At 35.0% G+C, this 14,859-nt stretch overlaps 1 long non-coding RNA gene across 1 annotated transcript; it reads left to right on the top strand.

Annotated features, from left to right (window-relative positions):
- Window positions 1–6,068: 6,068 nt before the first annotated feature.
- On the top strand, window positions 6,069–14,610 carry LOC106028203 (uncharacterized). Its single transcript, XR_001201795.3, has 2 exons — window positions 6,069–6,295; window positions 13,672–14,610. It is a non-coding gene; the product is annotated as an uncharacterized LOC106028203 (long non-coding RNA).
- Window positions 14,611–14,859: the final 249 nt, after the last annotated feature.

The following is a 14,859-nucleotide window of genomic DNA, read 5'->3' as shown; positions in this document are numbered from 1 at the left end:
TAGGTGAAGTGAGTTCCAGGTTTCACCCAGGGAGAGCTTTAACCCATCATCCACAACGGTGAGGGGACTGCCCAGTTGCCTGGAACACTGAAGGTGGCACCAGAGGGCCTGAGGGCCTAACCAGACCAGGCTCAACAACTTCCATCCAGTCCTGGGAGCCTAGGGCATGGGAGGTGATTTCCAACACATCCAGGGGAAGCCTTGAAACAACACTTGAAGCACAGAAATATAGGATAATGACAAAGCGAAGGACCAAAATGCAATCTCAAACCTCCAGCCTATCCCAAGAAACCTTAGGAGCTTTGTACATAGAATAAAATATATTCCATACACCTGAAATACCTGAAATAATAGCAGCTGAAATAAAGAAGCTACTCTGGGAAGCTTTAAAGGAATTGAAAATAGAAACAATCTTCCTGCTAAAAGAAGAAATGATAAAAGAAATGAAAGTGATGCTGAACATATCTAAAGAAGACACAGTTAAAAAATTGGAGAAACTAAACCAAAAGATAGAATCCCTGGATTAACAATATAAGAAACAAACAGAATACATGAAGCAGATGCAAAGAGATATACAGGAAATAAAAATTCCATTGAAAGTTGCAAAAAATAGCCTTAAAGTAAGTGAAGATAGAATTTCAGACCTCAAAGACAAGATGGCAGCTAGAGAACAGAAAAGGCAAGATCTTTTAAAAATAACAAGGAATCAGGGGCTATGGATTTAGCTCAGCAGCATAAGCAACTGCCTTGTAAAGCAGGCAGTCATGAGTTCGATCCCTAGTACCAATAAAAAGGAAAAAGACCAAAAACAAAAAAAAAAACCAAAAACAAAAAAGCCAAGGAATCAGGAAATAATAATTCCACAGCTGCAAGATGATGCAAAGAAAAACAACATATGGTGGACAGGGAAAAATGAAAAAGAAGGGGACAACATAAAGGATGTCAAGAGGATATTTAGAGAAATAATAGCTAAAAATTTCCCAAACTTGAGAACGGAAACTGACATCAGGATCAGTGAAGCATATAGAACTCCAAATAGTCATAAAAAAAATAAAACTACACCCAGACATTTAATAATCACCATTCCAGAAATCCAACATAAGAATAGAATATTAAAAGCTGGCAGAGAGAAAAGACAGATCACTTATAAAGGAAAATCTATCAGAATCACAAAAGACTTCTCAGCACAAACAATAAAGCAAGAGCATGGAGTGAAGTATTTCAGATACTAAAGGAAGATGATTTCTAACCTAGACTGATGTACCCTGAAAAACTGTCCTTCAAAATGGGTGGAGAAATAAGATACTTCCATGACAAAGAACAGCTGAAGAACTTCATGATCAGCAAGCCAACCCTGCAGAGTACTGAAAGACAGTTTAGATACACTAGGGGAAAACCACAAAGCAAAGCAGATAGTTAAACAGAATGGAAAGATAAAGATTCAACAGCAGAAAAATAACATGTCAATAATAATTAACATATAACATATAACCATTAATGTAAATGATCTCAATGCACCAATTAAAAGAAACAGACTGACAGAAATGATCAAGAAACAACATCCAACTATATGCTGTTTACAAGAAACTCATCTAACACAAAAGGATACTCACAGACTGAAAGTCAAAGGATGTAAATCAATACTTCATGCAACAGGAACACCCCCCAGAAAGCAAGGGTAGCTATTCTGTTTGCAGACATTGTAAACTTCAATAATGATCAGAAGAAATAAAGAAGGTCAATAAATACTGGTTAGGGGAAAACTTCAAGATGTAGAGATAACAATCTTAAATATATTTGCACCAAATTCTTAAATATATATGCACCCAGTTATATATAACAACTATTAACAGAAAGGAAAAATAAAATTAGCTGTAACACAATTATAACAGGAGACCTTAGCATGCCATTGACACCAAGGAACAGATCAACCAGACCGAAAATCATTAAAGGAATAACAGAACTGAATCACACATGTGAACAAATGGACTTGATAGATATATACAGAGTGTTTCACCCAACAACATCAGAATACACGTTCTTCTCAGAAGTACATGGGAGATTCTCTAAAATAGATCATATATTAGCCCTCAGAACATACTTAAATAAATAGAAAAAGATGAAATTATCCCATGCATATTATTGGATCATAGCACCATGAAAATAGAAATTAATGATAAAAGATACAGCAAAAATCACACAAACACATGGAAACTGATAACTCACTCCTGAGTAATCAGTGGGTCATAGGGGAAATTAAAGAAGAAATTAAGCAATACCTACAAGCAAATGAAAATACAAATACAACTTACCGGAATCTGTGGGATGCAATGAAGGCTGTCCTCAGAGGGAAATTTATTGCACTGAATTCCCATATCAGGAAAATGGAAGGAATACAAATAAATAACCTGATTCTACACCTCAAACATCTAGAAAAAAAGAGCAAGACAAGCCTAAACACAAAAGAAGAGAGAAAATTACAAAAATCAGACAAAAATCAATGCAATAGAGACTAAGAAAACAATCCAAAGAATCAATAAATCAAAGAGGTGATTCTTTGAAAAAATAAATAAATTCATAATCCACTAGCCAATCTTATTTTTAAAAAGGGAAGAAAAAGCTCAAATTCATGTAATAAGGAATGAGAAAGGGGAAATCACTACAGACTCTAGAAATACAGATCTTCAGCACCTATTTTGAAACCCTCTACTCTCATAGGTTTGATAACACAGAAGAAATAGATAGATTCCTAGAAACATATGAAGTACCAAAGCTAGATCAAGAAGATGTAAAACTGTTGAATAACCCAATGTCTATTAATCAAATTGGTAACGTAGTTAAGTCCTTACCTACAAAGAAGAGCCCAGGCCCAGATGGATTCCTGCAGAATTCTACAAGAAATACGAAGAAGAATTAATGCCTGCACTCCTCAAACTCTTCAGTGAAATTGAAAGGGAACAATTCTTCCTAAGTCATCCCTAGAAGCAAATATTACTCTAGTACCAAAACCTGAGAAAGAACCAACTAAAAGAGAGAACTACAGACCAATTTCCCTAATGAACACAGATGCAAAAATCTTCAATAAAATATTGGCAAATAGGATGCAACAAATCATCAAGATTTTACACCATGACCAAGTGGGATTCATCCCAGGCATGCAAGGATGATTCAACGTAGGTAAGTCAATAAATGTAATCCACCATATCAATAAAGCCAAAAGTAAGAATCACATAATCATTTCTATAGATGCAGAAAAAGCTTTTGAGAAGGTCCACTATTCATTTATGATAATAACCTTACAGAAAATTGAAATAGATGGTCTTTACCTCAATATAATAAAGGCCATCTATGAAAAACCAACAGCCAGTATCACACTAAATGGTCAAAAATCGAAGGCCTTTACCTTAAAATCAGACACAAGGCAAGGATGTCCCTTATACTGCTTCTGTTTAATACAGTCCTGGAAATACTAGCCAGAGCAATTAGACAAGAGAGAGAAATAAAAGGGGTAAAGATAGGAAGAGAATAAGTTAAATTATCATTATTTCCTGATGACATGATACTGTATATACAAGACTCCAGAAACCCCATTGAAAGACTCCTAGATATAATAAATTCAGCAATGTAGCTGGATACAAAATCAATACTCAAAAATCAATAGCATTTCTATATACTAACAACAAAGTCACAGAGACAGAAATGAGAAGCCACACCCATCACACTAGCAATCAAGAAAATGAAATATTTAAGAATTATTCTCATGAAAGAAGTGAAAGACCTATATAAGGAAAATTATAATATACTAAAAAAAGAAATTGAAAAGGACCTCAGAAAATGGAAAGATATCCCTTGCTCTTGGATATGAAGAATAAATATTGTGCAAATGGCCATTCTCCCCAAACTGCTATTCAGATTCAATGCAACCCCAATAAAAAATACCATCAACATAACTCATGGATCTAGAGAAATCACTCCTCAATTTTGTCTGGAACCAGAAGAGACCTAGAATATCAAAGGCAATTCTAAGCAGCAAAGACAAGACAGGAGGTATCACAATCCCTGAATTGAAGTTATGCTACAAAGCGACTGTAGTAAAATCAACATGGTACTGGAATCAAAACAGAGCTGAAGATCAATGGAATAGATTAGAATATACAACCACAACTACAAACACACTCAACCACTTTATTTTTGATAAAGAGGCCAAACGTGTTCACTGGAAGAATGACAGTCTCTTTAATAAATGGTGTTGTAAAAACAGGCTCTCCACATGTCGAAAACTAATACTAGACCCATGCCTATCACTTTATACTAAATTAAAATCTAAATGGATCAAAGATCTGAATACTAAAACAGAAACACTAAATCTATTGGAAGACAAATTGGGTAAAAACCTTGTAGACATAGTAGTAGGTAGACAATTCATGAACAGGAATCAAACCACATGGGAAATACTTCCCAGAATCACTAACTGGGATCGTCTCTTATTAAAAAGTTTCTGCACGTCAAAATAAATCTCCAGCATAGTGAAAACAAAACCCACAAACTTGGAAAAAATCTTAGTGAACTGTCCCTCAGACAAAGGACTTCTATCTACAACATATAAAGAATTAAAAAAAAAATCAAACCACCAGAATTCAAAGATCCAATCCAGAAATGGGTATCTGCAACGAATACACAATTCTCAGATGAAGAAATACAAATGGCAAACAAATACATAAAAAAATTTTCATCATCATTAGTCATTAGAGAAATGCAAATAAAAACCACATTTGAGATTCCATCTCACTCCTGAAAGAATGGCCAGGATCAAGAAAACTACCAACAACAAATGCTAAAGAGGCTGTGAGGAAAAAGGAACTCTCCTGCACTGTTGGTGGGAGTGTAGACTGGTGCGACCATTGTGGAGGTCAGTCTGGAGTTTTCTCAAAAAGCTTTGACTGGAAGTCCCATTTCTTCCAGTTATATAAAATTATATAATATATAATTATAAAATTATATATAAATTATATGAATTATATAAAACTGAAGAGGTCATACCACAGTGATATATGTGCACCCATGTTTATAGCCGCACAATTTGTAATCGCCAGATCTTGGAAACAACCAAAGTGTCCATCAACTGAGGAATTGGTAAAAAAGCTGTAGTATGTTTATGCAATGGAGTACTACTCAGTTTTAAAGAATGATCACATTGAGATATTTGTAAATAAATGGGTGCAGCTTGAGACCATACTCATAAGCGAAATAAATCAAACTCCTATGTATAAATACCGCATAGTTTCCCTAGTGTAAGAAATGGTAAGAGTAAATAAAAGAATGTGCTAAATATGATTCCCTATTATATTGCTTTGAAGCCTTATAATGTTTTCATTCATTATTTGGATGGTTTTAAACTGGGTTGTTTGATTTTATTGTCTGTGATGGTATGAACAGTTATTTTGAAGCAAAAAAGACAATATAATAGTTAGTGCTGATTTAATATCATCTTGTTTTGAAGTCTCATGAAGCTTTTGTTCTTCTGTCTCCATTAGTTTATCATGTTATATCCTATTGGATTTTATTATATGTGATAGTATAAACAAAATTTTTTGTATACAAGGACATAATATAGAAACCATTGTTTATTTTTTGTTAGTTGGTTCTAAATACCCTTAATATTTTCATTCTCTTGAATGGTTTTACATTGTCATGTTGTGTTTGATGCTATAATATACGAAGTCATACTCAAATATTTCAAGGAAAGAGACACCGTGGTAGCTACCGTTATGTCAGGTTATCTTGTGGTGAAACACTATGTTGCTTAAATTGTTCTGTTCTGACCTGTGTTACTATGTTGTTATGTCTTTTATCTTAATCTCCTTCTTTCTTTTAATTGTTTAATAAAAAAGAGAAATAATTAGATAATGTTCTAGTGTATTGCTATTTTTAAAATTGCATTACAAAATTAAGATAAGTTTGAAGAATTGTTTCAAATTTTATATCCATTAGGAACTACCTGCCCCTCTATATTTCCTGCTTCCTGTTTTTCCCCCTTTTCACTTTCGTTTTTCTCTTGTAAACACACACACACACACACATACACACACACTTACACACACACACACACACACACACACATCTCTCTTTTCCTAGATTCTGTTTTTGCAACTTTTTTTAGTGCTAAAATTATTTTCAATCACAAATCAACACTTGAGGTGTATTTGTAGTCATTCAAGGCTGAAACGTGGAATCAACCTGTTTGTGTTTCCAGCCGAGATTGGACAGGAAAGTGGTCTGATGCAATTTATGTACTGTAAGTAATTTTCCCTTTCTATTTATATAGTGCCAAATATTTAGCCTTTTTTTTTTTTTTATAAAGTTGCTCCTTAAAATGCCCTTAAAGTGCTGAACTGTGGCTGGAGGCTCCCTACATGAGACCCTTCAAGAAGGCATGGATGTCTAATCAGGAAAATGTGCTAGATAAGCTTCATTCAAGCATGAGGTATGGTTTGCTGGCAGTGAGTTAAATGTCAATGCCTCAAAAATACATGTTTAATAATGTGTGGCTAAAGAGCAAAACAAAATTATGTAAATCTGAAAGATTACTTGTTGATGAAAACATTGTGATGTTTCATAGAAAACTAGTGCTATATTTTTACTAGATATGATGGTTCAATATAAATTCCTATATGCATGTATATTTAAGCTGTCTTTTTATATGTCGTTTATACTTTTTTTTTCCATTTTAATCTGTGGTTTGCTTCCAAATAAATTTTGTTTCTGTATTTTTTTGCACTTTGTATATAAAAAACCTCTCCTTACCACTGAATTAAAAATGTGTGTCCATATTTTCTTATAGTGAAATTATTATTTAGTCCATTAATGCATTTGGAATTTGGTTTTGGCATCAAATATACAACACCATTGTTCTAGAAATCTGTTCTCTATTTAAAATATTTCCTTTTGTTCCACATACCAAAGGCAAATGCAACTAATACTCCTGTCACCCAATGAAAATATGTTTCTGTTAATTAAATAATATACTATGATGCATAAAAGCATGACTTCCAATGTCTTTTTGCCTAAACATTGAGTATAATTTTTTTTAAAAAATGGCATTTAACATTAATGTTCATATAACCAGGTAAAAGATTTTAGTCTTATTTTATTCGTCATGTGGAGATATTTTCATTGTTGCTTGTTTTGCCTGCGGTTTTTTTCCCTTTATAATTTCATGGTATGGCAAATTCTGAAGCCATCCTTTGCATTTTAATGAGTGGACTTAGTCCACAACAGCTGAATCCAGGGTTTTTGCTCATGTAGTCTCTGGAATGTGATAACAGGCTGTTGTCTCAGACATCAAAGTGTCCTTGGCAGGGGTTGACATTAGTAGCATTCCTTGCATCTCACTTCAGGGCATTGCCAGGAGCACCTTTTTCAACTGCTTAGTGCAAGGATTACCCCATCTAAATTCCGAGTTTATTGTTTGGAAAAAAAAATAATCCATTTAATTCTTCTAACCTCATCGTCTTCTGAGTACTTCCTTTGGAACATAATATTAAAATGAAAAATTACGCAAGAGAAGCCTTAAAGGCATATTATTTTCAAACTCCAAAGAAACAAGGTAGTCTCCTTTTGAATACATGTCAATTTGTACTTGATATTCACTATAAATAGTTCTGTGTGCTAAGAAACTGGTCTAGGACACAACAAGAACATCAAGAGAAATGTTTTGCAGGACATGAGTTCATCTGTAATGCCCAATATTGTCAATAACTATACATAAATCTTTTGAAAGATAATTTATTCTTAATTCTGTAAAATTTAGGTTTATAAAAATGATTATAGGTTATAATCTTTATATACTATATAATATTAATATTATATAATATTATAATAAATATTACAAAGCATATTTAATTTTATATAATCTTTTCATGAAATGAACTAAAGGATCATGAACACTAAAAGAATCATTTTTTATAAACTTAACTTTCACAGAAAAAGACAATCACCAAATTATTACATCTGCCATTTTAATAAGATAGCTAATATTGTTACCAAACAAACACCATGTTTTTTGTGACATCCTACCATGTGAAAAACCCTTGGCAAATTTCCTATGTTATCAGTTCTAAAATTCCCTTTATAATAGCTATCGCAATAGTGATCCACTTTACCTGATGTCTTCATCATTTTGTACTGCTAGAAACTACCAAGTCCAACCTTGGAGATTCAGTGTCTGGTGTAAACCACCTTCTGTTTCGTAGATCTCTATCTCCTCAGTCCGTGCTCTCATGGTGAAGGAGGTGAGCTAGCACGTTCAATTTCCTTTATAAGCATGTTTATCTACACCTGAGGCAGAATTACATACCAAAGAACTCATCTCCCCATACTGTCACACTGGTGTTTTAGTTAGTTTGGAAAGCTGTAACAAATTACCTTAGACTGTGTTATGTACAAGCTAAAGAAATATATGCCTCTTATCCTGGCCACTCCAAAGTAAAGACAGAAGGAAGGTGCTAGCAGATTCACTGTTGGCTGAGGGATCATTCTTTGCTTTAGAGATGATACCATTTCTGGGTCCTTATAAGGCAGAAAAAGAACCTTCAGGAGAGCCCCACATTCATGAGTTCATTGCCTCCCAGTCTTCACCTCTTAATAACATCACACTGAGGACTTGTTTTTTTTTTTTTTTTTGTTAGAATTTGAGAGCAAACAGAAATATTTAGAGCATAATAATTGGAGCTGAAGGGCCGACAAATAAATCTAGAGTGTATAAATATTCACTCTGACACTTCTAATTTTCTACACCTCCCAAATTATTTGCTGTCACTTAGCTCCTTCAATATTACATCTTCTTGCTTTACTTATTAGTTTTATTTATTTATTTATTTTTTTGCTCTGGCAATTATATTCATAGCATTTTATCAGCATGTTAACGCTCCTACACATATTTATATCCACATATGATCCACTTACAATTTGTAAGTTATAAGTTTTGTTTTGTTATAAAATTTGACTTGTTTCTCCTACGAAAATGCAAGTCTTTTAAAGATATGAAGACCCTATATAATTTCCTATTTGTAAGATGCTTTGACCAAAGCAATTTGCATTTCAGGAAGTAACAAATACGATGTAATATTGATATCAATGATGATACAAAAGATGGTTAAAGTTCACAAGGAAATTTTACTTTGATCACAAGGTAATCATCAGTTACAAAGCCCTTGTAAAGACAGCTTTTCAAAAATCAATTTTGATGTGCAGTCTTGTCCAAAGAACTTTGGAAAGGATTAGAAAAAGTTAAGAGCTTATTAACAAAGAGATGTGATGGAGGTTTTATTTTTAAATTTTCTCTAAACTAATTTCTGTGAGTCACTAACAAACTGAACAGCTGCTCAGTCAATAAATGAGATTAAACACAAAGAATATAGTGCACAATATTTAAATTGCTGTCTACCTGGTTGTATCAGCAACCTCTACAATAAAAGTAGATTGAGAGGATGTGCATAGGATGGTATGCCATCTTATACCACATGAATTTATTTGCTCCCCAGTTAAGTTCAATCTTTCGCAGAGTTTTCACAGGGATGACTGGTCATATTACCAGGAAAGAATTAATGTAGCAAGGTTTGGTGGATTGATAAATGGTGACCAACTTGTAATACCAACTGAACTGAATCAGTGTGGTGCTGAGCATGAATGGCCCATCTAAGGATTGTTACCAACATAAAAGGAGGACTCCAGAGGAAGAGTTGAGTGTCATTGATTCTCTTTGCTGTTGCTGGTTCTCCAGTTGTCACTGGCTCTCCTGGAGAAGTTTGTTGAGCTTCTTTTCTGCTATAAACTTGGCTGTTTTCATCATGGGAGGAGCTCATTATAATCTCTCTGTCACTGAGGATGCCTGTGGTACTGTTCAGGGAGATCGGGTTCTACTTTGGGCATTGTTTCCTGGCTCCAGTGCAGAATCCTCAACCTAATGGCACAGAGCTTTCATCTACTGTCACAGACTTTCTGGCTTCCACTGCTGCTCCTGACTTTCCATGAGTCATTGTTGTAGACTTCTAGCTGGACTCGTGGAGGGCATTGTCATGGGCTCTAAGTCTTCAGCTAGACTTGTGCAGGACATTGCTGTGGGATTCAAATTCTCAGCTGTATTCTGTGGGTCTTAGAGTGTGGACAGATTTCCTGCAGTTTCTTAGTATTTGACTGCTTAGGTTACCATTATAAATAACACCAAAAATTACATGTTCTATATGTAATTGTACTTCTTGTAGTCCCTGACCACAACACAGGATTAAAGGCAAAAGTTTCTTCCTCAAACTACAATTGGCTTTACATTCTCCCTCACACAGCCCTATATTTTCCCTACTAGAAATACCCTAGAAATTTCATCACTACCAGGTGTGGTGGGGCATGTCGGTAATCCCAAGACTTGCGAGACTGAGGAAGGAGGGTCACTATGATTTCAAGGCCAGTCAGGAAGGACTACATAGTGAGTTCAGGACAGAATGATCTACACAGTGAGACCTTTCCTCAAAAAAATGCTTTTTCGTAATTGAGTTCTGAATTGGTTTGCTCTTCTCAACTGATAACTATTGCAATTGATTATTTAGTTCTCACTGCATTTTGGAGCAAAAATAAATATATACTAGAGCTCCGGGTACCAGAGGAACTTTTTGCAGTCCTTTATGTAAAGCAGTTACTCTACAAACTTATAGCAACATGAATTTTTAATATTCATGGAGAGTCTGTGTCGCTATAGTAGACATGTCCTGAAACATGACCATTTAAACAATTTTAAATGTCATAAGCTGGCATTGTGGCTCATGACTTTAATCCTAGCATGCAGGAGAGTTACTGGCTCAAGTTCAGCCTGGCCTAGTTAGAATATTAACAGGACTTTATCTCAAAAAATTGATTAGCTCATTGTAAAGATCCTGGGTTCACTTCCCATCACTACAAAATAGTTGTGTATGATAGTTAAATAATTCTATGAGAATAACATTTTTCTCTTCTCTTCTCTTTTGTTTCTAGTGTATTCTTTTCTTTCGCCTTGTCCTTTTCTTTTTGTTGCAGAAGACCTCTTTTCCTCTTTTTCCTTTATTCCGTATCTTCTTTCTCCCTTCCTTATTTTCTTTCTTTTTTCCCCTTCATTCAAAATTCTTTATTAAGCTCAGAATGGAAACATACGGAGCATGAATGCTAAACTTGCTTCAGTGGCCACTTCCTTGCCTGCTTATAGAGCTGAAAGAGATATTTAGTCACATAACTGGAGTGAACAAGCCAGTCTAAGCACCACAGGCACACAAGGCCAGAAGAACCTATATGGCTATTTTAAGCATCACCAACTCCCACTTCTCATTCAGTCCAAAACTTCAGACAGACAATAGAAATCCTACTGCTTTTCCAAAATATTACTTTCATTATGTTATTGTAATACAATTACATTTGGGAGTAGCTTCAGTTCTAAATTCTTTTTTATCTGACTTGAAATCTACACTCTTGAAACTGTTTTTCACTGATGCATTAGTCATGTTTTCTGGAAGGAAAGAAAAAGAAAAATAATCTCAAGTCATTTTGTCCATCAGATATTTCCATGCATCTCTAATTTAATATGTTTTAGGAAGCACACTATTGATTATATGATACTATTTAAACTTCCTCTGCAGACTTTGCTGGAGTGGTAAATGTTTGAAAAGAGGTTGGAGTAAAATGTGCATTGTAGTTTTTATAGATTGGTTCCAAAAATCACAATAAATATAAAAGACGATGACTACCAAATTATTGTGGCTGGAAAGGGTGACAAGTCAGGAGGTAATTAGCACCTAAAGTTCTGGGATTTCAGTTCAGTATGAAGCAACCAATCAGCACCTGAACAAAATTTTTGTATCGAAATGCCCCAAGTACCAAATTCCAATCATTTCATAGCAGTTAATTGCAAAAGTAAGACATTAATTAACAATAAAAGCACAATTCCTCATCAATCAATTGAGAAGGAGCCCTGGTCTGATTCTTAATGAAATCTAAGATAAATATCCTACTCTGGTTAAATTGTAAGCTATGAAACCAAAGGGTCGAAATACATAATAAAATATATAGTAAAATCTTGCAACCATCCTACTTAACCTGATAATCTACTAGAAAAAAAGTATGTTATCTTTTAGCAAAGAAAACCTTTGATGATCATTTAATGCATGCTTTGAAAGGATTTTTATTAATATAGTTTTTAAGCATAACAGTGGTTCAATGGATCAAAACAATTGGCTCTTTCTGATCATATTTTTAAACAGTTCCATAAGAATGCTCAGCTTTAATTGCTCTTTTCATAATTCATAAAAAATAAATGTTTATTAGGTTTCTCTCATAAATTACCAATTCCCTTGTTTCTACTATAGTTTGCTTGTTTCAGATGCAGCTTCCAATGAAAATGAAATAGCTCCATCACTTAATTTCATTTCTCTGTAGATTAAGTGAATCACTGAAAAATGTAGCAATGGCAATGTGCCATACACTGTTAGGTATTGGAGGTAGATGGTAAGCAAGACCTGAAAGTCTTCTATTAAGAGATGTCGGTTGGCAATGAGTTTATAGGACTTTGTTCAGAAATTAGAGCCAGGGTTAGAAATATGCATCTTTGCAGTTAAAAAGTCTCTGTCTCCACAAATGCTTTTCAAACTGTGCTCCAGAGACACCAAATCCTTGACACTGTAGTATGATTTTGCCTTAAGCCAGAGAGAAATGGTGAAGGAAACAAAATAAAATACAAAAAAGAAGTAGTTGACCTTTTAAGCACAATATTTGCTAAATTATTTACTATATATTCCATGCCTATAGGAAAACACGACAAGATATCGCTAAATTAGTTTCACAAAACTACAATTCAAGGCGCTGGCTCTTACAAAGTACTTTGAGTGTCAGTGATACTGACAAACATACATGGTCACATAATTTGCCTTTAAAACATGAATTTAAGATCTGGAGTAAATATGATTATGACAAAAGTATGGCATTGCTAGCATTTTGGAAGGATGATCCTTGCCCTCAGCCAAATTTCCTCTAAACTCTATCAGAGCTTAACATTTTATCTGTAGAGAAAAAAATGGTAAGGTCACTGGTCTTGAAGATTTCTCTAGTGAAAACTACAAGGGCAACATATGCTGGGAGTCCCTGTGCCTTTTTGTTTCATTTTATTTTATTTATCACAGCTCTATCCTCTAATTTTTTTCTGTGCATCCCATAAATAGTCAAAAGAAAAAAGGATGAAATAGAAAATCAATCTATGCAGATTAAGAAGTCAGAAGAATAAATATGTGTGGCTTCATTTGCATGATGTCTCTTCATTTTCCTGCTTTCTCTGACCCCTTCAGACACAGCGTGAACTAGTCTTTGAGTTGTCAGGACAAATCTCTTGTGGCCATCACCTTGCTTGTAAAACTTGGAGGTTTAAAGACAACACTGTCAAGTGATTATGAAATAATGCATTCAGCTGCTCTAACCCTGCCAGGCTTCTGAGCATAATGGTTGGAGAAGAATAAAAAGAGGAGGCTGGAGCTGCCAAGCAGTGCCTGCTGTGAGCAGGAGGCCTTTTTTGGATGGCTAACAACAGACACCATGCTCAGGCAAGTGGGGTTTTATGGCCACCATTCTTTCATTGGCTTTTATAAATGTATATATGTTTTACAGGTGAATCAAAGCCTCAAAATGGCAAAGAAGAAATGAAGAGGGCCTGGCATGAAATACTGCAGCAATATTCAGAGAAAACCAAAGAAAAACAAATGAGAAGCTGATGCCTTTTACTTATAAGCAAAGGATCAGGAGGGGATCAACTGGCCAACTGTACCTGCTGGCAGTAATTAGGTCAGGCAGCCGAGAAAATGAAACACTGTGGTTTGAAATTTTATATTTCTTAATTTTTCATGGAATTGGTCAGTGAACATGTGCCTCCATTCAGCGTGCGCCTGCCGCGTGCCTGGATTTTGTACAGGAATGTGGCACCTCTAGATGCAAGGAAGCTGCTGGGCTCTGATTCAATCCCTCGGCTGGTTGATGTGACACTGATGTGACCACCTGTGGCATGTGAGACTGGACCAAGAGTATGCAGGAGCTCAAGTACAATGGTGAATTGTTTCATTCTCCCAAATACAACATACAAATGAGAACAGAGAGCACACAATGAAACAAAACAAACCTTCACCGCAGTACATGTGCTCAGGTAGTGCTCACTTCCAAGCCAGCTAGAGAATGGAGGGGCACATGGTTCCAATTTCTCTATATGAAGACAATAGAGGAAATCCAGCTTTTTAGAAGATGAGTCTAAAGCTTGGGCATTAGCCACCTCACCAATGTTTTCTTCCCAAACACATTGAAGAATTTCAATTTCCTGTGCGCTTCTCTGAATTCACATTGCTGCTTTTGCTGTTATATATTTGCCCCTGTCTTCATCACCAGGCAGCCCCCAGAGCTGAATGTGGCATTTAAGGGATATTCTTATGTGGCTTTCCCCATGCTGCTTCATAAATAACTTTATCTTTCACCCTGGCACTCACCACCTTGTATAGAAATCTCCTGTAAATCCTGTGAAATTTAATTGCAAACATTCTTAATGAATCTGAACTTTCTAAAGATGGAGAATGAGCTTCACTTGTGTTTATTCTGCCTCTTTCTCTGTGTCGAACACCATTTAGACTCTGAGTTTGTATTGATTCAATCACAAATTCTGTTCCAATTTTCAAAATTGTTTGTCTCACCAGCAAGTACAATATAAAAGCCAAAGTCTTCTTTGTAGACTCATATGAGACTTTATCCATCCTCATCCTACATTCTACCAAATTACCCTTATTATTTTTCTATTTTTTCACCAGGGGATCCTTT

This window comes from Cavia porcellus, unplaced genomic scaffold (assembly GCF_034190915.1).
Source record: "Cavia porcellus strain 051 isolate PalLab524CR breed Dunkin Hartley unplaced genomic scaffold, mCavPor4.1 scaffold_31, whole genome shotgun sequence".
NCBI lineage: Eukaryota > Metazoa > Chordata > Mammalia > Rodentia > Caviidae > Cavia > Cavia porcellus.
Note: the sequence above shows the minus strand (reverse complement) of the source record. Positions and strands in the feature narration are given on the sequence as shown.